Here is a 26,360-nt window from a genome sequence, read left to right as displayed (position 1 = left end):
TCAGTTGGTTGCAATCTGCAACCTCACGGCTAGATAAGACGAAATTAGTTGTTAATCCACATGATCATTTTTAGATCTAATTTTCAACATTTAGTGTGGAATTACACCCTGTTATAAAACAATATGAATCAAATCAATCAGAAATGTGATACTGTTTTTTGGCACTGTAAGAAATCTGTCTAATTTTGTATTAGTTCCAGTGTCTGACTTTCTTTGATAGCACTAAACACAGGCTGCATTTTTACTGTAACTGACGACAAGACGTTTCACTCTTCTGGCTATAAAATTATAGATTTTAAAACTTTGCTGACTTTTTAATAGAGCCAGCTCCTCCAAATATGTAATATCATTTAATTTTTTCATTAAATATTCAAGGATATCTGAGGGTAACAAGTTTAATTAGATTTTCTGACGTCTGATTTATTGATAGGTCCTGTCCCAGTAAAGTTGTTGATTCATTTAGGAGCAGTGTAGTATGAGATGTTGAAGTTGAGGTACAAAATGACAAACCTTTCATACTGGATCAAAAAATCATGTGTTGATTGTTACTTTTAAACAAATGGATGCATGTACAGTGCAGTGGAAAATCCCAGCATCTTTTTGTAAATCCTTTCTACTGAAATCTATTTTTGAATATTATTTGTCATTGTTAAAATGAATTAAGCCTTAAAACCAAATGAAATGAGGCCCTTTTTTGCCTTTCTGACCCTTTATGGCTGACATGAAGCCAGCTGAAGTGTTTTGGATTTACTAGACTCTTTGTTAATCTGACCATGACAAAATGAATGAAGTGTTTCCTTTCTGCCATTTTTACTCTGAACAATTCAGACCCTTACATTGTGCAGACTGTCCAATTACTGATAGTAAAACATTTCATTAGGTGAGTGATTGAAACAGAGGCCATTGTGTACTGATGATAATTACCAGGTCTGTGTCGTGACATCAAATCTAAAAGAAAGAATGAAATGTGTATAGAGGAAGCCCTTTTTTGTGAACTGAATGAGGTTAAAATTGACTTTTATGATTGTGAAGCTCTCCTGACTGCAACATTTGTCAAGTCATGAATGTGTGTAGGTGGCTTATCCATCAAGCTACAGGAAGTCAAGTCTATTGGGGGGAAAAGTGTGCAGATTGTGTCTTTCTGCAGTGATTTTAATGGCTACTCCTGTGGTTTATAATTGCACTTCTATAAAGTTGTGATATCCTGACATTTAGTCCCTAGTGTGGGTCAAGTGCTAAAAAAGCTCCCTTCCGAGTCACAGAAGACATTATGCAACTGTTTTCACTGGCTGAGTTGTATCCCTCCTGACGAGTAAACTGACCTTTTAAATCTCCAGAGCTCCGCTTTAAGTTCAAGAATGCGGCTCTATCAAGATTTCTCATGTTTAACTTAACTAAGTGAGAGTAAAATGGAGCTATAGGAGCTCACCGGGACATCTGTCTTGTCCATTCATCAGTCCCAAGGTGTGGCTGTGCAGACTGGGGTGGATCATTTCTGCCGTTGGCCTGTTATCTTCAAGCTGTCCTCAGTCTCAGCCTGTCATTACTCCCTTTGACTTCTACAGACTTAAAAACACCCAAAAGCAGCCATAAAATGCACACACTGCCTGTCTATTATTCTGCTTGCACATAACCCTTTTCAGCATAAAAAGAGACTCAAAATATGTTTCTTTTTGCATAATGTAAGTGGATTGCAGGTCAATTAAATAGCTGTTGGAATTTGATAGCTGAGATGGCAGGCGGAGATGAGCTCTGAAAGCCCTGACAGTCTGTAAGAAGAAACAGAATCAATGCAGAGTGGAGTAACTCTGTGTATAATGGACATTAGTGGGCAGAACTCTGGCACAGATCACGTTAGAACCAGGAGTGTTGAAGTCTGCCAGCTGCTCCAAACATCCATTAGTAAGCCAATCAAACTCTGTTTGCTCAACACTGCTGTATTTGTTCACTGAGCTAGAGAAACTTCTGTTACTAACTGAAATTGCGGGTTTGATTTCCTCTTTTTGTTATGATGTGACACAAACCACACTTATTATGTGAAGAGATATCAAATGCAGCAGCTGTTCTGTGTGCAAAGTATGAGTACAGTCATCACACATGGAAACAGTTTTCATCTATCTGTCCATCCATCTGAGCACAGTGCTGTATTTCTCTCGCTTTCTCTCTGCGAGGAGAAGGTAAAGTGGCCTCATATGTCACAAAGCATCACTTCACTGCTGTCAGGAGGTTGATATATGAGGGCCAAAATGGCCAGTGCTGAAACAGCAGACCACACACACACACGCTCGGATACACACAAACACAAGATTGATGGATGACACAAGTATTAGGTCCAGAACGGAGGCTGGTGGCAGATGAACGGTTTTAGGAGGTTGGGAGACGACAGGCTGGAGATGACCTGCAGCTGCAACAATTAGATGTTTTTATTGCTCTTCTGGAAGTGATTGCTAGCTATCTTATCTCTCAGAGAAAACTAATTCTGCTCTCTCTGACTTGTTCAGTCCAGAAACATTCTTCTTCTTCTTCTAGCTTGAAATCAGAGAGCAAATTTCCTGTCAGAGTGACTAACTATGCCTGCTTCCTTACAAGTGTGAAAGCCATTGATTGAGCTGTTTGTTGATTTGTCTGAATTGGAAACCTGATTTGTGCCAGCAAGTGAAGCAAAACATGAATTATTGATCTGGGTATAAAAGCTCATCAGCTCCTGCCCTTGCGGTTTGGTTGTAATTTCCTGAGGATTTTTGAAGAAGCCTGAGAATACATATGATTTTGTCTTTCTTCCCCCTCGCTGTTGTCTTCTTCTACTGCCTCAGCAGAACTGAATCAGTGAGTTTTTCAGCGTGTTACAGCAAAACACCTCTGAGCTAATAACATAAGCAAAGATCTGTTGACACCCAGTTGTTTGATCATGTGTTTGATTTATAGATTAGATTTGGCCAGCTCCTTTCCCTATTCGTGTGTGTGTTTTGCTCAGCAGAGTGAAGCCAGCTTGGAGGATGCGTCTGCCAGATGACCCCTTGGCAGAATGCGTACCACACGGTGCCCCTCCCCCTTCCTGCGTCAGCTGACTTGCTTGGGTTAACTGTGGTCGGCTTGTCTCGTGGAAACAGAGAGGAGGGGGAAAAAGGGGGGAGCTGGGAAGTTTTAACCAAGAGAAATTGTTTATATCAGGGCCCCTGGATACTGTATCTCTCAATGGAGAAACTGTGGAATTCATCTGTGCTTTTTAATTGGTGACAGATGCCCTCCCACCCCCCATCGCCCTTCCCTCTGTCTCCTTCTTTCTTTCTCACATGTTGGGCCCCGATGTTTCCAGAATTCTTCCGGGAACCTCTGGGATGCCGTCCCAGCCGTGGTCTCTGTAATATAACACCCACCACCCTCTCGTCCGAGCCAGCCCTCATCCCTCTGCGGTCCCCATCACACGTGGTTTGCCAGGACTCAGCTGGCCTGGACACAGTCCTGGACTTATGAAACATCTGGCAGATTTCAAACATAGTTGCAGTTTATGAAGTGATGCTGTCACCGGTTTCAGTTCAGTTTCGGTGGTAGCTGAGTTTGACTCAGACTGAAGGAGCTGAATCATGGAGGTGTTGTCTTGCCTTTGTGTCCCGGTGTCTTTGTCTGCTCTGCATTATCCTGCAGAGAATTGGTTATGGAGGATTGTGTCCATCTGCTGAGTGAGATTTCTTGGAAAGGAGAGACACGGTACGGGTAAAAAGAAGGACGGGGTTTGTCTTGCGGCTGATCAGCAGAAAAGTGAAATCAAGTCCTCAGCATGAGATATACAGTGTGTGTTGGTGTTTCTCTGAATTTTTAATGTACTATACAAAACAATGAGTCCAGTGTGATTCTTTCACATCCACGCGTCCTCAAGCTTCCCTCAGCTTCCCTCTGCGATTTGACATTCAAAAGATGCATTGTCCAAATAAGCCTTTGATATTCATATTATTAACAGGCAGGATCAGCATGAAGCTCACTGTGTTTGGGGTCTTGGCGTTTTTCTGGCCCCCCTCATCCTCGGCCTAGACTGAGAGCAGACAAGAAGTAGGTCAAAGTTTAGTGGAGCGTCCTGTCTGAGCAGGAGGATTGGAGAGGTGGAGGGGGGTTAAAGGGCATCGTTGATACCAGGGACCTCCTTCCTATGACTGGGCCAGTGGGGGCTGTCCTGTTTTATATCAAAACACAGTAGAGTTTAGTAAAGAATATCATTTGAAACAGCATTTTACCATCTCAAATTAACTGTGTTAATACTTAAAAACAGTTTCTAAGTTGTTGCTAATCCTTTATTAATGTTGAATTGTGAGCCCACAAGTGAAAGATTCCTCTGCCTGTGTAACTTGCTCATACAGACTGTTTGACCCAAGTAGAAAAAAGTCTGTAAAGCCCTTTCATTAAGGTAATAGAACCCGATCATTGGCCATAAATCATTATGGCCAATATTATTGGGCGATTTCAGTTCATCACCGCTATATTGGTATAAATAATCTGAGTAACAAGACAGTACAGTGATTTAGAAAAAGTGTCGTCATAGTCAAATGTTCCTCAGTATATATCAAGAGACTTTTAAAAAAAATGTTTGCTCATGTATTTGGGTATGCTAAAAACAAAATCTGCATGAATATATTATTAATGGATTTTTTAAAAAGAGTAACTTAACACCGCCAGAAAATCTTGCTTTTCTTGACATCTAGTGGTTTAAACTTTTCACCTTGCTGCAGTGATGTAGAAGTGTACTTAAAAAGACAATTACATCCGATTGACAAGAGCCATGACACTGTTTACATAAAAGCTGGTAAACTCTTCAAGTAAAGGCGTGGACTGCCCTTCCACCTCAAGGTGTAATTATCAGTCTTTACAGCTTGAGCACCTGGTGTGTACACTTGTGTGACATCGTTGCACGTTACAGGTGCAACACAGAACACCACACCCAACTACAACCATCAGTGTAAGTTACTCTTTAAATATCAATATTGGTCTCAAAAATCCGGTATCATCGGGTGATCCAAGTGATTTTTTGCTAAAGTGTGAGCTTGCTGCAACTCAAAATATCTTTTTTATTCATGCAGTATTATTTAACATTAATAAATAAATCCTTCAATGACAATTTACAAACCTTTAAAACACAGATAAGATCATCCTGGAGAAGTCATTTTAAATTGAACCCATGTTTTACATCTCCCTGTGAGATGATTCAGTCAATGGTTTTATGTTGTAATACCTGATAGTCTGCTGGAGCAATAAACTCAATCTGCTGGCCCTGTTGACCCTTTTGAGCGAAGAATACCACTGCAGATTAGGGTGTTTGGGTGTCTTGTGAGAGGGGGGTGCGAATGTCAGACTGTCGGGTTAGAGTTAATAAGAGCGCAGCTGAAGGGGTGAGGGTCATCTGGCCTTTGCTTCATGAATGTGGATCAATTCATTGGTTTTAGTCATAAAGTTTAAGGACATGTTGTTGAGCACTAAGAGAGATTTTTATGTCCAGTGTTTCCCCTATATTCAGGCTGTTTGTCAGTTAATAAATGCTGCAGCTCCTCAAGACAAAAAAAACCTCATCTATCGAAGGGGGTTAACCTCGAAGTTAGCAACAACGCGTTAGCTTAATTTGACCAGGCTCACTTAAGGTGGACTGACTTTTAAGTCGTCGTCTCCCGCTGCTCCAAGGCAGTCAACCTAGGGCAAACACTGATGTCTGTTATTGTAGCGCCACATTTAGAAAATGAGTGTCTGGCATTCTGAGACGATACTGGAGAGGATCTGGAATATTTATAGTCGTTGTCAGCGGAGTTTGTTGAATGGGAATACGTCCTGCTCCTTTCTCACAGGCCTGGCTGCCTGGTGTTACATAAGAGAGCTTTCAAAAAATCAGATGCCATCGTTGATACCAGGGTAAAGTAAGGCAGGGAAGGAAGGGGGACGCAGATTTTTCTTGGAATGTCTTCGCGATTAAACCATAAATTATGTAATAGGTCGTCTGCTGCATCTCAAACTTCTGCTCTTTGTCAGCAGCAGACCCAAGATTTGCGGGTGTGCTGAGTTTAAAAATGTAGTTGCTGTCAAAGATCAAACAGATAGATTAAGGTGGAGACAGAGCGGTTTTGGAGGGGCAGCGGTGGGGATGCAGAGACGAGCGGATGAAATGAGGGCAGTGTCATCCTGTCTCATTTATTATGCAGGGTTGGGAGGGGATTAGCCTCACTTACATAACTCCATCTCCCCCACCTCCCCTCTTAACTAGCCTACCTCTCCCCCCTTCTTGTAAGATCACAAGATTGGTGTTGGCCTATTTGTTATTCCAGTATTTTTTTGTTATCTTCTTTTCAGGACAAAAACCTTTAGAGATGGAAGACAGAAGAAGACTGAAAATAGTGATTCAAGAAGGGGAGATGATGAGGGGACAAGGGGATGCAGGGACATGGAGTTGGTGGAGGAAAGAGAAAGAGAGCAAATGGTAATGAAAAGGTCTGCAGATGAAGCAAAAGGAGAAGAAGAAATGGGAGAAAAAAAAGGGGGATGGGGGAGTGTTGGGGGTGGATGAGATTGTCTATTTATAGTTTATCCCTGCTGTTGGGTTAGACCGCCTGGCCCAGCGCAACACAGCTCAGCATCCATGTCAGTCCTTGTGTCAGTCTCCATTAGCTCTACATACACACGTATGTACCCCGAAGGGTGTAAATACAGGCTGTCACAAAAACGTGGGTACGCTGACCTTTGCCACTAAAGTGGGAGTAAATGAGAATTACAAACTGACAGATATGATGTGTGTGTGTGTGTGTGTGTGTGTGTGTGTGTGATGTGCTCCGAAAGTGCTAGAGTTAACAGTCAAACAGTGTCTGACATAAACATGCTGTGAAACGTGGAGGAGATTGCGTATCACCCAGCTTAGTGGTTGAAATGATTGTCTTTTGTGACAAATGGGGCACTTTGGAGGGAGCAGTGAGTTTAATCTGAAACACACAGACTGCGCTCAGAACTTGTTTGTTCATCACCATCTCCCTGATTCCACTACTAAATCTTGGGAATAAATTAACCGAGCAGCATCTCCTGTGTCCTTCAAGTTATTTTTTGTTCTTCGATCCTATTTACATATCTGTGCTCTCTTTTTTCCCCCCCTCCCTCTCTCATATACATAACAGCTACAAGCACACGTGCAGGTGAACGCATGTGTTTGAAAGAGAGAAACGTGTTAATGACATCTGACTGTGGGCTTCCCTTCTGGCTGACGTTGATGACATCAGTGCACTTGTTTATTGTGCCTGCTGCAGGCAAGTGTGAATACATGCAAGCGCACATCCACATGATCTAACTGAGTCACTGGCAGGAGAAATAGTCCCTTTTTTAAAACCAAACAGAGGAGGTGTTCAGTGTTTCTGCAGAAATAACTTTTTTATCCATTTAATTATGTTTGTGTTTTGTTAGTTCTTTACTGTAGCAGTGCTGGCTCAGGGTAATTTTGGTTTCATTTCCACGCTTGTTTGGTCCCAGAATTGGCTCTACAACATAAACGCAGTGTTAATGCTCTTACATTATGCCGATAACACGAATTCTAAACACTGGCCGTCTATCTTTATTTGTATTTTCTTGAGAAAATGGTTAAAACCAAATGGATTTGAACGTCTAAATCATTCCACCGTGGGAAACGTTGCATGGGAAGTTATTAGCTGCAAGCTGAAGGCTTCGAGGACTGGCCAGCTACTGTATAAGTTCCTGGATGATTCATGGAACAGTCTCGGGGTTGCACAGGACCTCGTTTGTTTCTGCTGTTTCTGCCCCTGGCTCACCCTGCTCCAATAACACACTTACTGTTGCCGCTGCAGAGGACGCACATATACAGACACACATTCATGAACATGCATAAATGCAAGCATTCACAACATGTGCATGCGTGCAGAGAGTCAGACAATATATATTCAGTCTCACGTTTTCATTCCCGCTTCCACCACGTAGCACATAGAGGGAGAGTTTGGAAATCATCTCAAAGCTTGAGACAAATTTTGTCATCTGTTTTTCCTTGTTCTTCTGTCTCAAACTTGCTCCTGTGTTCCTTGCCTTCACTCTGTGGTTAGTTACTGATCAGGGTTTAGTAAATAAAAGTATTCTCTATGCACCTGCAGAGTGCTTTAAATGTGTTTTTGCGATAACACCAACCTCCCCGTGTTTGTCATGGATGGTGAAACACGATAGAGACAAATATCTTTCAGTTTTCTGCAGCCTGCGTGAAGCATGACAGCAGTGCATCTCACATTGTTTGTCTCATTTCTAACTCCTTCTGCGGATAAGTTCAAAGCACAGTTCAGCAAGTGCAGCCAGATGCTGACAGGTGTTCCACTGTGTTGCTGGCAGCCCGCTGGCAACTTCACCATGCACACTGTGTTCCTCTGAGCTTAGAGCGAGGGGGAATCTGGGCACAGAAATGCCTCTGAAATAATGGAAGGAAACCTAAAGACAGGGCGGCAGAAAATAATAAGAGAGGAGACAAAGTGTGTGAATGAAAGGAGATGATTCACATTCTCCAGAGAGACAAATTGCTACGACAGAAGCATCAGCTTGATGTAGTTGGAGACAGACAAAAGCCAAGACAAAGCTTTTGGCTCCTGCTGTATGTGTTGAAGCGCTGGAAACTTTCCTACAGTCTTTGTGTCTCATTTGTTAATTTTCCTCTGCTCCTTATATTTCTTCTGCGCAGTCACCTTTTGCCTTTTTACCCCTCAGAAGACCTTCATTAGTCATCAGCTAACTGTGATGAACGTGCAAGATCACATCCTCTTTTATTTGTGGTCTATTTTGTGCGGCTGTGGCCGAGCATCAGCTGCTGCTCTTAAGATCATTTACGGTGATAGACTTGACCCCATCGCTGCTACTGCTGCTGCCGCCGCTGCCGCTGCCGCCGCTGCCGCCGCTGCCTTTGCCCCCTGATCTCATGTCATCTCATCTGGCCACCAAGTAGGATCACTGAAGATCTGAAACCTTAGAGGAACATAACAGGATGGAGAAAGGAGAGTTAGAGGAGGAGTGTATTGATTAGCAGAGTATTGTACATTCTCCTCTGGTCTAACTGCTTTTCTTCAAGGCGCACATTGCTGGGTAAAGGTTAAAGAGATGATTTAAGGAATAAATTAAAACAAAACTGATTAATTAGAACCCAGAGGGCCCATTTTAGACATTTTCTTACCCTCTATTATTTGTTGTGACAACAGTGTTCCCCTAAGGTCTGAGAGCCGCCTTCAATTTAGTTGCCAGAGTTAGACAGGCTGCCCTCTAGTGTTTAGAGCTGGAACTACACCAAGCCTGACCTTAGCTCCTTGATGAGGGGTTGCAAACTAACAGGACTGGAGTTTAATATATACAGCAGATAGATCTATCAGAGCAGCACGGGTAAACACAGTTCCTATTGTTTTTTTTATTAACCTATAAGATGTATGGCCCTCATTAATCATAGCCATTTGTCTTCAGTTGTAAGTCTAGAGGTCAGTGATTAAACCCTGTTCTCTGTAACGTCGCCAACTCAAAGCTCTCCCCACCTCTTTTCTCTCTCTTTCTCAGAGGATCAGAGGGAGAGTTGCGTTTCGCCGCTGCTCTGCTTTTCATGGCTCTGATGTTGTCTGCCACCAAATCCCTGCTGAATAAAAGTCAGAAATTGAAGCAGCAAATCATGTTTTATGTATGTGTGCTTACACAATGAAAGCAGGCTGGAAGTGGGCCAAGCATCACACAGGGCATATTATGGCAACAAAGCAGCTTTCCCTTTCTTGGAAAAATGACAGCGGCAGCCGCCAAAGTGCCGGGCACTGAGCACAATACGAGCGTTTAGTTAATGACAGCGAAAAATTGGAAAGAGAGATACACAGAAATTGCATTACCTGACTGCTCTTATTCCTGGTGTTTTATTATTCCCATTGATTCTGTTCTGGTGTAGCAAATGTTTTGTTGACTTGTCAGCTCCATTATTTAATAGATACGTCTAGGCGTGGGCAATATGACAATATAATCTGTAAGATGATAGAAATTTGTCAGCTGTCACAGATTTTGCTTTGTGGTTTATACAGAGGTAGCTGTCACTTTAATATCTCTGTTTGTGGCCAATGTTGAAACTCACTGAAGAGATTTTCTTTATGGCAGTACTGGATTTGCAGAATTTTTTCATCAGTGTGATAAAGTACCGTAATTTGTCTGATATTTGCCAACACAAACATTCCTGTCTTATTTTTAGAGCTAAAACAATGAATTGATTAATCAATTAGTTGATCTACATCAAATATATCAGCAACTATTTTGATAATCAATAAACCGTTTCCCATTTTTCATGAAAAAATGCCAAATATTGGTCTGTTCCAGGGTCTTACATGTGAGGATTTATTGCCTTTGTAATGATTTGGGGTTTTGGATTGAGCTGCAAAGATTTGTCAATAAATCCATTAGTCAGTTGTGAGAAAAAATAATATGTAGCTACTTTGATACTATTTTTGGATGAAAAAATGGCAAAATTCCCCGATTCCTGCTTTTTAAATGTGAATATTTTCTGTTTTTTTAGTCGTTTGATAGTAAACTGAATATCCTTGGGTTGTGGACAATTAGTCGGGACAAAACAAGACATTTCAAGCTGCATCTTGGACTTTGGGAAACATTGATCGACATTTTTCACCATTTTCTCACATTTTATAGACCAAACAACTAATCTATTAATCAAGAAAATAACAATAGTAATTTTCTGACACTTTATAAGCAAAATGATTATTTGAATAATCTAGAAAACAATTGACAGGTTAATTGCAAATTCAAATAATCATTAGTTGCAGCCCTAGTCATTTTGATTTCTCATAAAATGTACTATATGACGATAAATTGATACAGTATACTGTAATATAAAATGACATACCATGTCTATGTTTCTTTCAGGACTGTTAAAACACTTCTCTTTTGTTGTGAGTCATTCTGCACTCTGAGTCACCTTGGCACAGATTTAGCCACGCCTTTTGTGTGACGGCAGCTACTTTCTCCTTCACCCTCCTTTACCTTCTCTCCTCATCAGTACAGGACAACGTAGCTCACCGAAATGAAGAGACACAGTAGAGACCTGAAGTAACCTGATAACTGTGACGTCAGAAACACTGTGATCGACAAAGTGAAGCTGAGGCAAACGGGCTGGATAACCTTGATATAGCACGTTCACTTGAAGTTAATGCTGCAGCACCCAGCGGGAGTGCGACCCTGAATCACGGTGTCATTGTACTCACATTAAGTGTGGTCCCTGCAGTGAGGACATATGCTGCCGTTGCGATGTAATCTATCTACCAGTGATCTAAAGGATTAATAATCTCCATCTAATCTGCACCCATGAGTTCACAACAGCCCATCATGCAGGGTGAGATGTCAGCTCCTGATTAGAGATAGTGGGTGGGAGGGAAGTGTATATGTGTGTGTGTGTGTGTGTGCGCGCATTAGCTCCAAGCCCTGCAGAGATCATTACACCATCACAGGTCATATCTTTTGGCCTTGCAGTGGGTTTTATGAAAATTAAAAGATGTAAAGCTGACGACGAGGCAGATCTGTGTATGTATGTGTGCATATAGTACACGTGCCACTGTTTCTATGCAGTCTTCTCCAATCTCTCATGTATATGTTGAGTTTATGCACATGTTACCAAGAAAAATAATCAGTTTTACATAGGTGGGACGTCTGAATCAATTTAACCCTAACCCTTCTATCTCGCTAATTCTACCCCCAACCCGACCCCTGTGTCCCTCAGGGAAGACCCTGACCATCTGTCCTCTTGGGGACTCCTTGTTAGGACAGACTGATGTCTACATGCCCCCCTCTTGCACCCTCTGAGGCCCCCCACACACATGATCAGCTTCAGATGACTGGACTGTGCCTCACCGGTGTTGACAGTGACAACTACAAGGCATGTGGACCGTACAAACCTCCGCCATCCAATCAGCTCTCACATGGCTAAAACACAATAATCATCTAATGGCAGAAATCCCAGATCCTGATTGCCACTTTAATCAGTCGTACCTTGGCTCAAAGCCTAACTGACCTCTGGATTTCATGGAAATCCGTTCATGAGTTTGCGAGATTTTCTGTCGACAGACATGAACCAACATATGCTTCCATTTGCTTCCGTTTGCTCTGCACTAAACATCAGCTGGATAAAAGCTCTAAGGAAACCTAAATGTTAGTAAATTGTGCTTCATTGGGGTCGTTTGTCAGGGTGAAATGGATTATATTGATTTCGTCTAAAAGGTTGTGCATTATGTTCTGTTTTCTGGATGTAATTTGCATTTTTGAAGCATCACTTTATCCAGTGATGTTGGTTTTGGCTGATGGAGGAAAGGTTGAGCTTTTACTGCTCTTGTCTGTGTGTCATGTTCGCTGGGGACACAATGCACTCTGATTTTTGTCTACCTTAAGAATCTGGGGTAATGTCATTAAAATTTAGACAGATATAGCCTCCATTCATGTGGAAGCCATATGATGTTTTCATCCATTGTTGATCAAAGTTTGACCTAAATAGTCGACTTGCTGTGCAGCCAAAACACAACATCAAAGTCAGGCTGACATGATTTTTCTCGACAATACTCTTTTTAAGAGGCACGATCTGTCAGTGTTACTGTCCATATTCCTGCAGTCTGTCTGTCTATGACAACTGCTGTGAAAGAGCGCAGTCAGCATCTGTTCCTGAAAGCAGCTCTGAGCCTAGCGAGCCTAGCAGCCGGGTGACGTGGCAGGACTGACCCTTGTACCGGGACACAAGGGCCAAAATCAATAGTCGTATGGTGTCACTTCACAGTATGTAAGAAGCCGACTGATTACCTCATTGGCTGCTTGTGAAGAGAGAGGAGAGGTTGTGAGGAGGAAGCAAAGAGAAAGAAAAGGTGAGATCAGGAGATTTTTAAAAAAAAGCATAAATTAGCAGTTTTGGGAAAAGACGATAAAACCTTCCAGTGTTTGTACAGAAGAAAGGAGCTTATCATTTCTGATATTGGACACCAGGTGGTGGCAATACTGATGAAATCAAATATCACAAGGTTTTGTTTTGTTGTTTTTTTACCAAATATTGTGACACTACCATAAGATATCTACACACAAGAATATTTTGAGAAAGAAAAATGACGAGCAAATAACTCTGAAATCAGGTAAGCTCCGAAATTTTGTTTTGAGTCACTCTAATGCAGTCCATTAACCGGGAAAAAATTAATTTAAGCCAATGCAGGATATTACTTAATAAACATAATACTAAAATCAATATATGATGCAGCTCTACTGCCTCTGTTATATCCTTCTTTTGGTAATTAACTTCCTCTTTTCTTTCTCTTCTACCTTTTCTGTGAGCTGTTGTTCATATTTTGTAACCGCAAGTGGAAGCAGGAAGCAAATACAAACACATAATCTCACATACATTACACATACATGTCTCATATTGACATTTTTCTGTTAGTTAATTTAGTTTTTCTGGTATTTTTGCTCCTGCAGGTGTGTGTTGAATCTTTATTGTTTGAAGGACTTTCATGTGGACTGTATGTGCCCAGGTGGGGGCAGTATGGCCCTCCAGAGGATTAATCATCATGTGTCTGATAACTGTCTAATAACTTGATTATGTCAATGCTGCAACCAGAGGTGTAATTTTGACCAAACAGGTTAACATTTACCCTCTTATGTTTTCCTCCAGGCCAGAGGCATAGCAGAGGTGAGGAGGCCCAGGAGAGGAGCGAGGTCCTGGGATGAGAGCTCTCTGTGATTCCCCTGTCTCCCCCAGACCTCCAGGAGGAAAAGGCTGGGCAACACTCTGAGGTAAAAAAAAAAAAAAAACACACACACAAAAAAGAAAAATAAAACACCCTCTGCAGACAAAACCCTTCTCTGATGACGTTGACCTTCAATATTTGCTGACTCAAGCTTTCCCACCCACTCCTCCTACCTCTCTTGTTCTTTTTGTCTTTCTCTTTTGCGCCCTCCCTTTTTGGTGTTGTTCTTTCTCTCTCCCGTCTTTCGGGCAACAGGAGACATTGATCAATAGCCTGACTTGGTGTAGGCTCAGTTTGGAGTGACCTGCCGTGGTCACTTTGTCACACAGACACACACATGCTCACATATTTATGGAAATGGGGGTCTTGGCCTCCGTCTTTTGAAGTGTCCTGTTAGGGATTGGGTTTGGAGATGGATGGCACTTGGAGTGTGTGACACAGGGGGAGCAGGGAGGAGGGGAGCAGAGGAGGAGATGAGGGGTCAAGGGGTCGGGAATTCACAGCTGAGCCTGTGTTGTTCCATACGGCGGCCGGGTGACAGCAATACTTCAGAGAAGTCAGGGAAGGTGTGTTTTTCTGTTTACTTCTACCACAAATGTCTCTCACAGTAAAAAGCACTTTTCTCACACAAGCTTTAATATAAAGCAGCATTTCCTCTATCAAAATTGATTATATCATTCTGCATTGGATAACTCCAACACTTTTTCAACCATGAGCAGTCACACTGAATCCTGACACTAGCACCTTATCATCTCTATCAGCTCAAAGCCCCACAGTAAAGGGCCGTGCTTGTAAGGTATGTGGGGTGATAATAATGTGTGGTCAACACAGCAGCAGCTGTCTTCCTCTCCTCTTTCCACCGTCTCCATTACAGATCTGCTGTCTCTTTTGCTCTCCTTCTTTCCTCTAGTCCAGCTCGGCCCGTCCCAGCCCAGCTGTCCCCTTCCCTCAATAGCTGTCCCACAACAATAATCACTGCCTGCTTCACAAGGTCACTTTCAAACTACAAAGGGTTCAGTATGTGCATGAAGTCCTTCTGAGTACCTTATTTTTGGTTGAAAGTGGCAGGTTTCTTACTACTTAAAGCTGCACTAATCAAATTTCTATAGTAACAATGTGTCAGATGACTGTGCAATGTGAAAGAAGTCACTCTTAGTGACAAATCCACTGAAAATGATCACCAGATTCTGCATTCCTCCCGAGCTCTACAGCCCTTTTTAGCGTTTTTCAGCTCATTGTTTTGGTTCACTCTCATCTCTCTCATAGTGTTGTTTCTAGATGTAGCAGGCAGCTGTTTTTCTAATAAACAGGTCACCGTTTTTTTCTACTGACAGAGATGGCATCTTCAGATGTCTTGTTTTGTCCGATTAACAATCTAAAGATATTCAGATTACAATAATACGAAGTAAAGAAAAGCAGCAATCTGTGATCTATAATATTGGACTATGCTGTACGTGCCTCCAAACCAACGTTAATGTTGCTCCGTTTCTGCTGGATGTGCAAAGAAGCAACTGTTTTCCAACACGTTCACTTTAACACCTTCCTATAGGGTGTTTACAGGTTGTTGTGATGCCCCCAACTGGAAAAAAAATCAATTAATGCAGGTTTTAATTAATTTAATATAATGTCTAACAAAGATATTATTTATCTGAAACTCATCTAAAAACACAAAGATTTGTTTTTGCTTATCATTTAACACTCAGTTACCTTTTCTGGTACACACACACACACACACACACACACACACACACACACACACACACACACACACACACACACACACATATAAAAGACTCAAAAGCTTTCTGGTGTTGTATTTTCAGCATGGGGGGGTGAGTTGTGTTAATGGCAGTAAAGTGCCAAGTCAGAGAGCTGAAGAGAACTCTCTTCTCACTTGTTGAACCACTGTGGGACTCAGAGGGAGGTACAAGGAAGTTCCAGTAAAGAAGACACATACACAAACACACACACACACACACACACACACACACACACACAATACGCCCTCTTCTCCTCCAGCATTACTCAGTCCTCCTACTGGTTTTCCATGGCAGCACACAACAATAAACCTGGAGAGTGCGTGTGTGTGTGTGTGTGTGTGTGTGTGTGTGTGTGTGTGTGTGTGTGTGATTTGTAATTAGCTTAGTGCTGAAACAATTGATGAATTAATCAATAAGTTGACTGACAGAAAATTCATTGAACCATTTAACTATTCTGCTAATGGATTAAGTTATCTATGAAGCAAAAATGGTTTCCAGGCTTCTCAAATGCATGTTTTATTGTGAACTGAATATCTTTTGGTTTTAGACTGCAGGTCGGACAAAACAAGCAATTTCAAAATGTCGCTGTGGGCTCCTCTTTTCACTTTTTATACTGACAGTAGATTGGTTCCCAACCTCCAGGTAAAGATAGACCTGAGGGTGTCACAAGAGGATTAAAAGAAGGTGATTGCTTTTTCCTTCTGAAATACTGGAGACTTTTACCCCCTCAATATGCCAAAATAACATGTATAATAACTTGTTTTTGTGATTTTCTGTCATTTTTATACTGCAGTGATGTCAAATGTCCATGTTAAACATGATCAAAGATCCAAAACTTGAACGTATGTAAAATGCTGCCTTCAAGTCAATTCTGAATTCCCTGTTTGCAAAGTTACCACCACTTCCCCTTCATGATGATGTCATATTGTTCGTGCATGCTCAAAAATGTAGCCTTTGTTGCTACATAACGTTGTTGCTAAGATTATTCCATGGGTTGTTTGCGTCGTCCAGTCACATATTTCAGATGAGATTCATGCTCAAACATGTACAGATACATTTGAAAAGTTTATATTTTGAGTAAAGAATGTGAAAAAGAGGTGAAATCCGACTACTGTTGTTTGTTTACGTAGCCTCCAGAGCCAGGAACTGACCAATCAGAAGAGAGTGGGCTCATCAGGAGGGGGGCCTTAAAGAGACAGGAGCTAAAACGGCCTGTTTCAGACAGAGGCTGAACTGAGGTGCTGCATAAAGGGCCAGTATAAGATTAACAAGGATTTTTTTGAACTGTTATTCATACAAAGATATTCCAGTAGAGCCCCAGAATAAAAATATATAGACCTGGAAACGTGCATGTCCTCTTTAATTGAAAAAACTTGAGAAGATAAAAATCTCATAAGCAGACATGGCTTACTTATTTACTTACTACCATGCATACCACACATCAAACATGTTCACTTTCTCAACTTCACCTCCAAACAGCTTCAACACATCACTCAATGACAAGCAAAGCCTTTTCATTTGACTCTCCACTTATTCATTCCCTGCTTTCTGTTACCTGCTAATGAATGCTCCTGCTCACCTGCATGTGCACAATAGAGCATGAGGAGTGTGCAAGCAGAGAGATAATCAGAAACATGTTATGTAATTTACCCCATCTAGGTTAATTGACCCGCCCTCACAATCTCTCTTTCTCACTCCCTCCCTCCCCTCTGTAGCGGCTGCAGCTCTTGATGTAGTCGATCTTTGTTTGATAATTGTACAATTGAACGTTACTGCACTGTTATTTAGCCACGGGACAGATACTGACGATTGGAAGGAAAAAGGAGGTGTTTCCTTGATGCATTTGGGACCACTCTGCTCTAACACACACCCACCAAACAGAAATAGAGGAGATAAGAAATGCCCAATCTGATGCAGGATTGTGTAGATGCAAAATGTGTGAAAGAGAAGGCGATGGGTGAAGCTAAAAAGAGAAGGGGGAGGAGAGAGAGGCCGAGGAGAGCAGAGTGTGTGTGTTCGTGTGTGTGTGTGTGTGTGTGTGTTAAAAGAGGGAAACTAGAGGCAGGGGGGCTGGCAGACAAAAGTGAGAGAGGGGAGGGAGGAGGGGGAGGCGGTGCTAAGGCAGACAGCAGGGAAGGAAAGCTGAGAAGAGGAACAGTGGAGTGAAGTGAGAAGAGAGAGAGAGGAGGAGGAGGACAGGACAGGAAAATAAGGGGGCTTCCATTTGAAAGTCCTCGTGTCGGGATATGAAGTCGTGGAACGGTGCAGAGGCAAAGGCAGGGAGTGTTGTAGAGAAGAGGTAGACCGACAGGAAAAAAAAGAGGGAGAGAATCTGAGCCGACGGACTACTGTCAGAGAGACTGGAGTGATTTTTTTTCTTTTTTTTTTCCAAGAGAGACGGAGACAAGTGGAGGCAGCGATGCAGGGCTCTCATTGGGGTGAGAAACAGAGTGTGTGCATGAGTGTGTGTCTTAAATTTTCCAAACTATGGCTCTCTGTACCCTGACATTTATTCCAGTTTGGCCTCATTTGCACGAATACTTAAGGAAACTTTGTATTCACCTTTAGACAGCGTGAAGCCACTTAGAGGGTGTCAATTGCAGAAAAGCCATTAATGGAAGGTGTGTAAGACTTTGAGACAAAAATCGCTCAGCAGGCCCATTTACACAGAATCACTGATTTTAACACGACTGTAAACGAGATTAGGAATGTCAGTGAAGCCCAAGAAGTTGGTGGTGACTTCTTAAATCCAGCTTTAAGGAGCTCTGATTAGTTAAATAATGATAGAAGAAGAATCCATGGAAAACTTCTAGCCATTTTGCCAGCGGTTGAAGGCAGCTGGATGATTCAGAGTCAGCTGACTGGTGTTGTTGACGTTGGGGCATTCGCTTAAAGTTTCTAAAGTTGTTACAAGTGTAGCTGCTCTAAATGACCCTGGAGGCTTTTGGCTTATACAAACAGACCTGCTGGCTTTGGATTTGTTGAGGTGGATTGATGAGTTTTTGGTGGTGTGTGAGGCCAGGTTTACTAACCCCCAGACCTGGGATAATCTGCTCATTACAGACTGTTGGGGTATTGATTTGAAATTTCAGCCTTTAGAAAAGCTGTTCCACCCTCTGGACAGTTGGCCTGGAGGAGGAAGGAGGAGGAGGAGGAGGGCGTTATTCAATCTGTCTGCGCACACACACACACACACACACACACACACACACACTCACATTGAAGATAAGAAAGCGAATGAGGCAGCAGATATATATTTCTACCAGGGCAGACAATTAGGCTGCATCTCAGAAGTGTGACCCGTACAAAACATGTTTTTATCTAGAAGACTCAAAGGGAATCTGTGTGTTTCTTTTGATGACGAAGCACTCTGGGAGACACACAGGCCGATGTTGTTTCTCTTCTGTCTTCCCCTACGCGTATAATTACAAGACTCCTCGTGTGCCTTGGGCCACATATTGTAGTTTCTCATCAAGTTTGTTATGGCCCGGGAGTGATGTGTCAGCAGATATGTTTATAGTCAGAGCGGTTAGAAGCCGTCCATTCACTCAACTCTTTGTAGTAGCTGTCTGTTTGACCATGTCATGTTGAGGTTTCATTTGAGAGCACGCTGAGAAGAGAAGACTGTAATTATCCAGACTGGGTTTTGGAACAGTTAGAGGGACTGACGTTTCACTCCATGATCACAGCGGCCGTAAATGGGCAGGTGTCGAGACGCAAACGGTGACGTAAAGTTGAACCAGGGGAGTGAAAGTAGGACAGAGATGGAGAATTTGGAGGGTAAAGGAGTGAGATGGGTTACCTCATCCGCTCTGAACAAAACAAATGAGGTAAACGTGTGTCACGTGTTGCAGGTCACGTACGTAACCCTTTCCAGTCATGTTGACTCATGCTTCTTGTGTGTATATGGTGTGTAAATGTACTGAAAGATAATAAAGTAGCGGAGGTCGCAGTCTTCCCAAATGAAGGGTAGCAAGACTTTCTTTTTTTGGTTCTCTTTCTCCTTTGGTTTTCCCTCCTTTTCGTCCTCTTCTTCTATCCTCAGCTCCATTATTTTCCAGTGATCCCGTCGAGCTAAATCTCATGCCAGGTATTTATGTAAAGCCTCTAGTTGAGAAGCATGGTGGAACACTGAAGGAGGGAGGCTGAGAGCGAGAGACAGAAACACAGGAAGACGGAGAGACAGCGAGAGATTAGACGTCGGCCTGGCTTCTGTTCACTTTGCTGAATGAGTGTTTTCCACGCCAGTCTGTCCCCCCTTCCATCTTCCTCGAGTTTACAGCCGCATGCAGGCGGCACGGACAGTATGTCTGAATACACACGTGTTTATGTGCTGCTGCTGCTGCCGCTGGCTTCTTTGCCATGTCAAATACTTTCTCAAATGAGTAGAAGTGAATTATACATCGAGGCTGGTACAGTTAAACTGAGGCGTTGCTGCTTATGTAATAGCTGCTGTGGAACTCATTTGTCTGCCTGCATTTAGTAGCGCTGGGTGTGCGTGTGTGTGTGGCATTGTGTGTGCTGTATTCTGCTTCGGCTATGATCAGTAATCTCACTCTAAAGCTGTGACACCTTTGCTGAAATGTTTAAAAAAAACCCTGAGGTGGCCTACTTTTCCTCACTGAAAGCTGCGTTTGATAGTAAGTAAGCCGCTCGCTTACAATCAAGAGTCCCGTCTCTGCCCCCCTCCTCGCTCTCCCTCACATTATGGGTCACGTTGTCAGTCAAAGTGTGTTGCTTTCAGCGTGAGATAACAGACCCTTTCTCTCTGCTCTCTGCCCTCTGTTAAACTGAAACAATAGCCCTCCACTGTTCATACAGCCAAAGCAGCAGGGGAGGAAGGAAGGGAAGTTTAGGAGGGAAAACTTAACTCTTCTCTCTACATTTGGGACAATGAGAAGTCAGAACAGCCGGAGCACCTGGATTTTCCTAAATATTCTCTAGCAAACAACATGCTAAAAATAGAACGACTTGCTCATGCGGTAATAAAGGAATCATGGCTGCCCCTCGATGATTGTATTAAAAGATAAACAGTCAGAGTAAAGTGGTTTTATCAGGGTTAAGGCTGAACTGGTCATTGATTCTGACAAACAGTAGTCCACTGGCCACACTAATCCCTGTGTCTCTAACACCGGCATTCTCAGCATTTCCAGTGTCTGCCTGTCTGACCACTGACCGCCGCTGGATAACTGTCAGTGGCTGGAAAACTTCCTGGAAAATCCAACATTTGGAGCAGACCAGGAATGTCAGCCATCTTCCCCTTTTTCACATACTCTTACCTCAATTTCCTCCTGTGCCAGCTGACTATAAACGGATCATCTCTGGCTCTGGTGCTGTTTAGGGCTTAATATGTTTTTTGTAACAACTGAAATGTGGTCATAGCAAGTACTGATACTGTCACTGAGTGTCTGGTCAGATTTGTAATCTTATTTACTTTTTCTTGATCGGACAGTTCCTGATTTAACTCACACTTTTACAAATTTCAGACTATTTAAATCAGGCCTTGTACTGCTGCTTCTGTTAAGACAACATTTAAAGGAATAGACAAGAAATCATCCACCACACAACCCTCTGTAAAACCACAACTTTTACATGTTGGTTTTTGTAGGTTTAAACAAACAAGACATAACTTGTTAGTGAGCGAGCTTTGGAGGTGTTTGGAGGTGGATTTTGTTACCTTTGGACAGAGCCAGGCTAGCTGTTCCCCTCTGTTGCTAGTCTTTATGCTAAACTAAGCTAAGCTAAGCTGTAGCTTCATATTTAGGGCACAGACATGTAGAGAGTGGTATCAATTTTCTCATCTAACTCTCGGCAAGAAAGCGAATAAGCATATTTCCCATAACGTTGAACTATTTCTTTAACATTTGAGAAGTGGATTTTATAGAAAAACATGTATTTCACAACGTATGGCATAGTGAAAAGTGAAATTAATGTTTACGGTAATTTAGTCCATGCAGTATGGTGAAGCTTGACCTGTGTATGACCATATGTTTTGACGTTTGTAAAGATTTTACCTCGACAAACTATGCGTGTAACCAGAGAAACCGATAGGACAACTCGAACCGAACCCATAAATAAGCGTGTGATTGACAGTTTGTGTCCCCAAATGACCATAGTGTTTTCACAAGGCTGTGTCGCTACTTTCATGTCATTGACATCTACCGCATCCTATTTCAATAGATTGCTGGCTGCTCTCTCTGTCAACCCCCACAGGGACTTGGTGAGTTTCTCTGCAGTTATGTGTGTTAGAGAATCTAGGCTCCGGTCACCCCACACTCGTGCAGACTCTCACGTCCGAATTGAGGCCAGATGCTTTGAGATGCTAAAGAGCCAACCTGCCCGCTGTCAGACTGTCAGGCTATCAGGCTATCTCACACACACACACACACACACACACACACACACACACACACACACACACACACACACACACAAACACGAAACTCACTCACTTATTCACCTATTCACTTTCTTCCTTCCTTCCTTTTCCCATTCTTCCTCTCTTTCTATCTTGTTTCGCCCCGTGCATGAAAAATGTGGGCCTCTGCTGCCATGACGACGCTCCCAAACAGAGGGAGAAGCTAAAGTCTGAAACAGCAACAAGTTGGTTGTAAAAGAAGAGGAAGAGAAAAAAAAACTGGACTGTGGGAGGACCTGTTGCCAATTACTCCTGCACAGACTCACTTTAGAAAAGTTATTTCTCCATTTCATCACAGAAAACCTGGTTTAATGAAGTCAGAGCCCCCGCAGCAGCCTGGACGCTCAAACTCACAACTTTTGTTCAAAGGTACAATGTCAAGCATGTTACTTTGCCAAACAGAACAATATCTCTGTGGTTTGAGAGAAAAGAGACTTGGCACTGAGGCGACGGGTTAATGAGGACTGAGTAGGTTTGCATGCATTCAGCAATCTCAAACACACACACACACACCGCGAGACCTTAAAGCCAAGCCACGTGGGGGTAGGTGACAGTGAGCAACCACTCAGACAGACAGTCATTGTGTTGGAATGGAGGCATAATATAACCTCAGGTCTTCTGGCAAAACATTAAAAGACTTCTCTCATTTTACAGCGCAGTCGACTGACTTCATTACAATACCATTTTCTTGCCTGTTTGAAGTTTTATTGTGGTGTTTCAATGAGTAGATGCATGACAAATAAATGGGAGAGTAGATTAGGTGTGGACTGATTGCCTTGCTGAGGTATTGTGTGTGTTTCGGCCTTGCCTGTACTTGTGGATTTTCTTTTGTTAGCAGGCCTGTCGAGGATTATCGTGACTCACCTCGCCTGTTGATTTTCTCTCTTCCTCTCTCTGTCTGTCGTTCTCACTCTCTCCATCCGCCGGGATCACTGGTCTCAGGATTAATCTAGGCCACCCAGGCTCTGTATACGAAAGTTGAATATTTCTAGTAGTCTGAACAAGCTCTCAACCTCACATCACACTCTTTCAGTGTCCTGCTTTATGTTGGAAACTCAAAGTGTTTGGGTACCACGGACTACTGTTTTTGTGGCCACCCATCAAAGAAGAGGAAACATTATACAAAGGCATTTTTATGAATGGCTCTTATTATTGCTCACATACTGATACTTCTGCCCTCGTCCATATAGTGCCTGCTCTGATCTGACAATTTTATACTTTCCACCTGTTGCTCCCTTCTCCACACTGGCTTTGCCTTTGGTTAGTCACGCTGTGGTGTCGCTACTAAAGAAGGGGCAGATGAAAATCTAGCTCCATAGACCAGTGAGCAGGGAGTTGTAGGAAAGGTGGGAGGGGGATGGAAAAGGAAAGAGTGACAAGAGAGCAGTTGAGCAATAATCCAGCACAGGATTCAAGGAAGCAAGGAAAAGAGATATGGGTGTAAATGAGAACAGGAAAGAGGGATCAAAGTGAAGGAAGGAGGTAGAACATGGCAGTTCATCATGTCACCTTTACCACTGGTTGAAGCTGCTCTAATCAGTGTTTTTATATTAATAATCAATCAAATGACTGAAATGGGTTGCTCATAGTGATGAATCCAAAGAGAATTAGCACCCGACTCTGCAGTTCTCCACAGCTCTATGGAGCATTTTAGCTTCTTTCAGTTCATTGTTTTGGTTTTATGCCCCACCAATCAGTCTCACTGCTTTCATCAGCATTTTTTCCTGCTGCAGCAGGCAGCAAATAGCTGATGAATATAGCGAGGCACTTGCTCAAGAGCCAGATATTTCCCTCAGGAGTTGGTGGAAACAAAAACAGAGCTGAAAGGAGAGTGAATATTGGATTTACATTTGTCAGGTGGCCAGAAACACAGCTTCAAATAAATGCAAATGTTGCTTCATAAACAAGTTTGCCTTATCAACTTTATAGGATGAACTTTATAGAGACTAACAGAAAATTGACAAACAATTTTAATTGATTTATAGTTTATTAGTCATTTATTGAGTAAAAATGTCAAACATTTGCTGGTTCCAACTTCTCCAATTTTAGGATTAGTTGTTTTGTCTGTTTGACATCATTACAAATTAAGTACCTGTTAGGGTTTGTATCAAAACAAGCTATTTTAAGATGTCTTTTCGGACTCTGGGAACATATGATAAGGATTTTTACAATTTTTTGGCATTCTATAGATTAAATTATTTGTTGACCAGTGGAAGAAAATAAATTGGTGATGAAAAACATTTGTGGCCCTACGTTTATCCATATTGTAACCAATATATAGAGTTAATAGTCTGATGCTATTAAGAAATGCTGATTGCTTGCCATGACTTCTCAGGTTGACCCTGACCTCATTGACAGTGCCAATAGAGTCAGTTCAAACCCAGAGCGCGCACACTGGAAGCTTTGCACTTCACATTATGTTTGTGTCTATTTGCATTGAAACCAATCATTGGCACAGTAGCATCACACAACTGCTAGCTTGTGCATTATCCAGTTTAACACAACTATCCACAGCAGCTCTGCTTCATTTGCTCTAAATATCTTTAGACTGGAAAGGGTGACAACAACAGCACCTATAACCTCTGGAAGATGTGTTAGTCATTAATTTACAGTTTCTCCTTGTGTGGTTTGGTTTCACAAGAATGGCTCACATCAACTGAGACTACTATAGATGCAACCTTAGCCTTAACCTTCTCTGCCATTTGTCTTTTCTTTTATTGTTACAATATCTGAAAGAAACAGACAAGTGGAAGAAAGATGAGAAAAGATAAAGAGGAAATCTCCTTCAAGCTGACATGGTGTTGGCTACTCAGCAGTAGAGGAGATGGTTTGGATAGAAGATTATGTCTCCCTTCACATTTGATTTTCCTGTTAGGATATCTTAAGGTGCTCAGATCCCGGTGTCTGTGTGCTCACCAAATAATGACCAAACAGGATTATAAATGCTTGGTTTTCTCAAGGACTCAGACCTCTTTGGAGCCTCTCTTTGGACTACCTGGTATTGGAATTCCCCTAAACCCCCAACCACCACCCCCACCCAGCCCTCCTTTGTCTCTTCACCCCTAAAACCCCCTTCTTTTTCTTCTTTCTTCTTTCTCGCTTCTCTAACTCTGTCTTGAGCCCAGCCGAGTCTCCGGAACAGCTTGGAGGTTGCGTGTGATTGCAAGGGGTGATCTGCTGCTGCGGAATAATGGGCTTCCTCTCCTGGGTAATGCTGGCGTTATTAACAGACTTATGATAACGGGATTATTTCCCCGTCACAGACCTCACTTCTGGATCTTGTTAGAGAGCTACCTGGGAACCTCTTTCTTCTGTCAGTCCTGTTCTTACTCATCCTGGGCCAGTTGGTACCATGCGGAGGGTAAACTTTCACAACCACTAGATGTATTTCCAGTCCCTGTCAGAAGCAGTGAGCCTGCCTTTAAGCCATTCAGCATCATTTAAGAGTTTTAGAGTGTCAGGATGCGGTGTAAAGTGCCCCTGGATTGACACCGTAATCGCTGGCAGCAACACTATTGGAGTTTATTTTTGAACATTGATTCAAATGCCTCGCAGAGAGAAATGCCTCATGAAAGACTATCAGAATGATTTCAGGCACTTGAGATGTTTTCTATTTTTGGGGACGTTGACTGGTTTTTCTCTGCCTGTCTTGTGTTGCTGACAGCAGAGGAGGATGCGTGTAATGAGGAAGGTGGAGAAAGCGGTGAGGGTGGATGGAGGGATGGTAAAAGTATTTTCACTTTGTCAGAGAAATGCAGCCCAGGAGGGGAGGAGAGGAGGACTTCAATAACTTTAAGAAATAACCAGTGAGCAACATCAGAGGGGGAAATTAGCTTTTGGGATTTGTTGCCTGAGTAGCCAGAACAAAACCAGACCCTTGGAGGTCACAAGGGGTGGGAGGACAGAATCAGACCCCAGCTCCCCTCCACTCATCAGGGGGTCACAGGGTTAGGGCTTGGGGGGTCATGGTTGACGGTCTCAGAGGGTTGTTAATTCTATTATCCCTGCCTGAGAGGTCCTTGTCAGGGCTGGGAGTGAAGTCGAGGTGGGGATGGCTGGATAAAAGGTGAAAGGAGGTTGTGAGGCGTGATTATTTTGGCATGGGAAGTGATCACATACCACACATATCTTTATCTCCTTGACTCATGTATACTCATGAAGTTTCCTTTACTCCCCTTCACTCCCTCTCACTCACTTGTAGACTTGTAGACTCTTCCAAACTGGAGTCAACTGGCAGGAACTGAACCACACCGATGACTGATCATTTACAAATAATTTGACAACACTTATGTTTTCTGACGAAGGGTTGAATGATATGACCTCAAATCTGTATTATGATGAACTGTCACAATTATTTAAAGATAAATGTAACAATACATTTAGAAAGTTTGTTATAAATTAGTCCATTAGTCTAATTTATTTGTCCTGATAGTTAGA

At 42.5% G+C, this 26,360-nt stretch overlaps 1 protein-coding gene across 2 annotated transcripts in view; it reads left to right on the top strand.

Annotated features, from left to right (window-relative positions):
• The window catches only part of lzts2a (leucine zipper, putative tumor suppressor 2a), a 38,377-nt gene that overhangs the window by 4,246 nt on the left and 7,771 nt on the right, over nt 1-26,360 (top strand). Inside the window, exon 2 of one of the 2 annotated variants that reach the window (XM_044373044.1) lies at nt 13,670-13,791. The gene's annotated coding sequence lies outside the window, so the exon portion shown is untranslated. Of the gene's footprint in view, nt 1-13,669; nt 13,792-17,653; nt 17,944-26,360 lie in introns of those variants that run through there. The other variant, XM_044373045.1, reaches the window with a different exon arrangement.

This window comes from Thunnus albacares, chromosome 14 (genome assembly GCF_914725855.1).
Source record: "Thunnus albacares chromosome 14, fThuAlb1.1, whole genome shotgun sequence".
Classification (NCBI taxonomy): domain Eukaryota; kingdom Metazoa; phylum Chordata; class Actinopteri; order Scombriformes; family Scombridae; genus Thunnus; species Thunnus albacares.
This window is presented reverse-complemented; position numbering and strand designations above follow the sequence as displayed.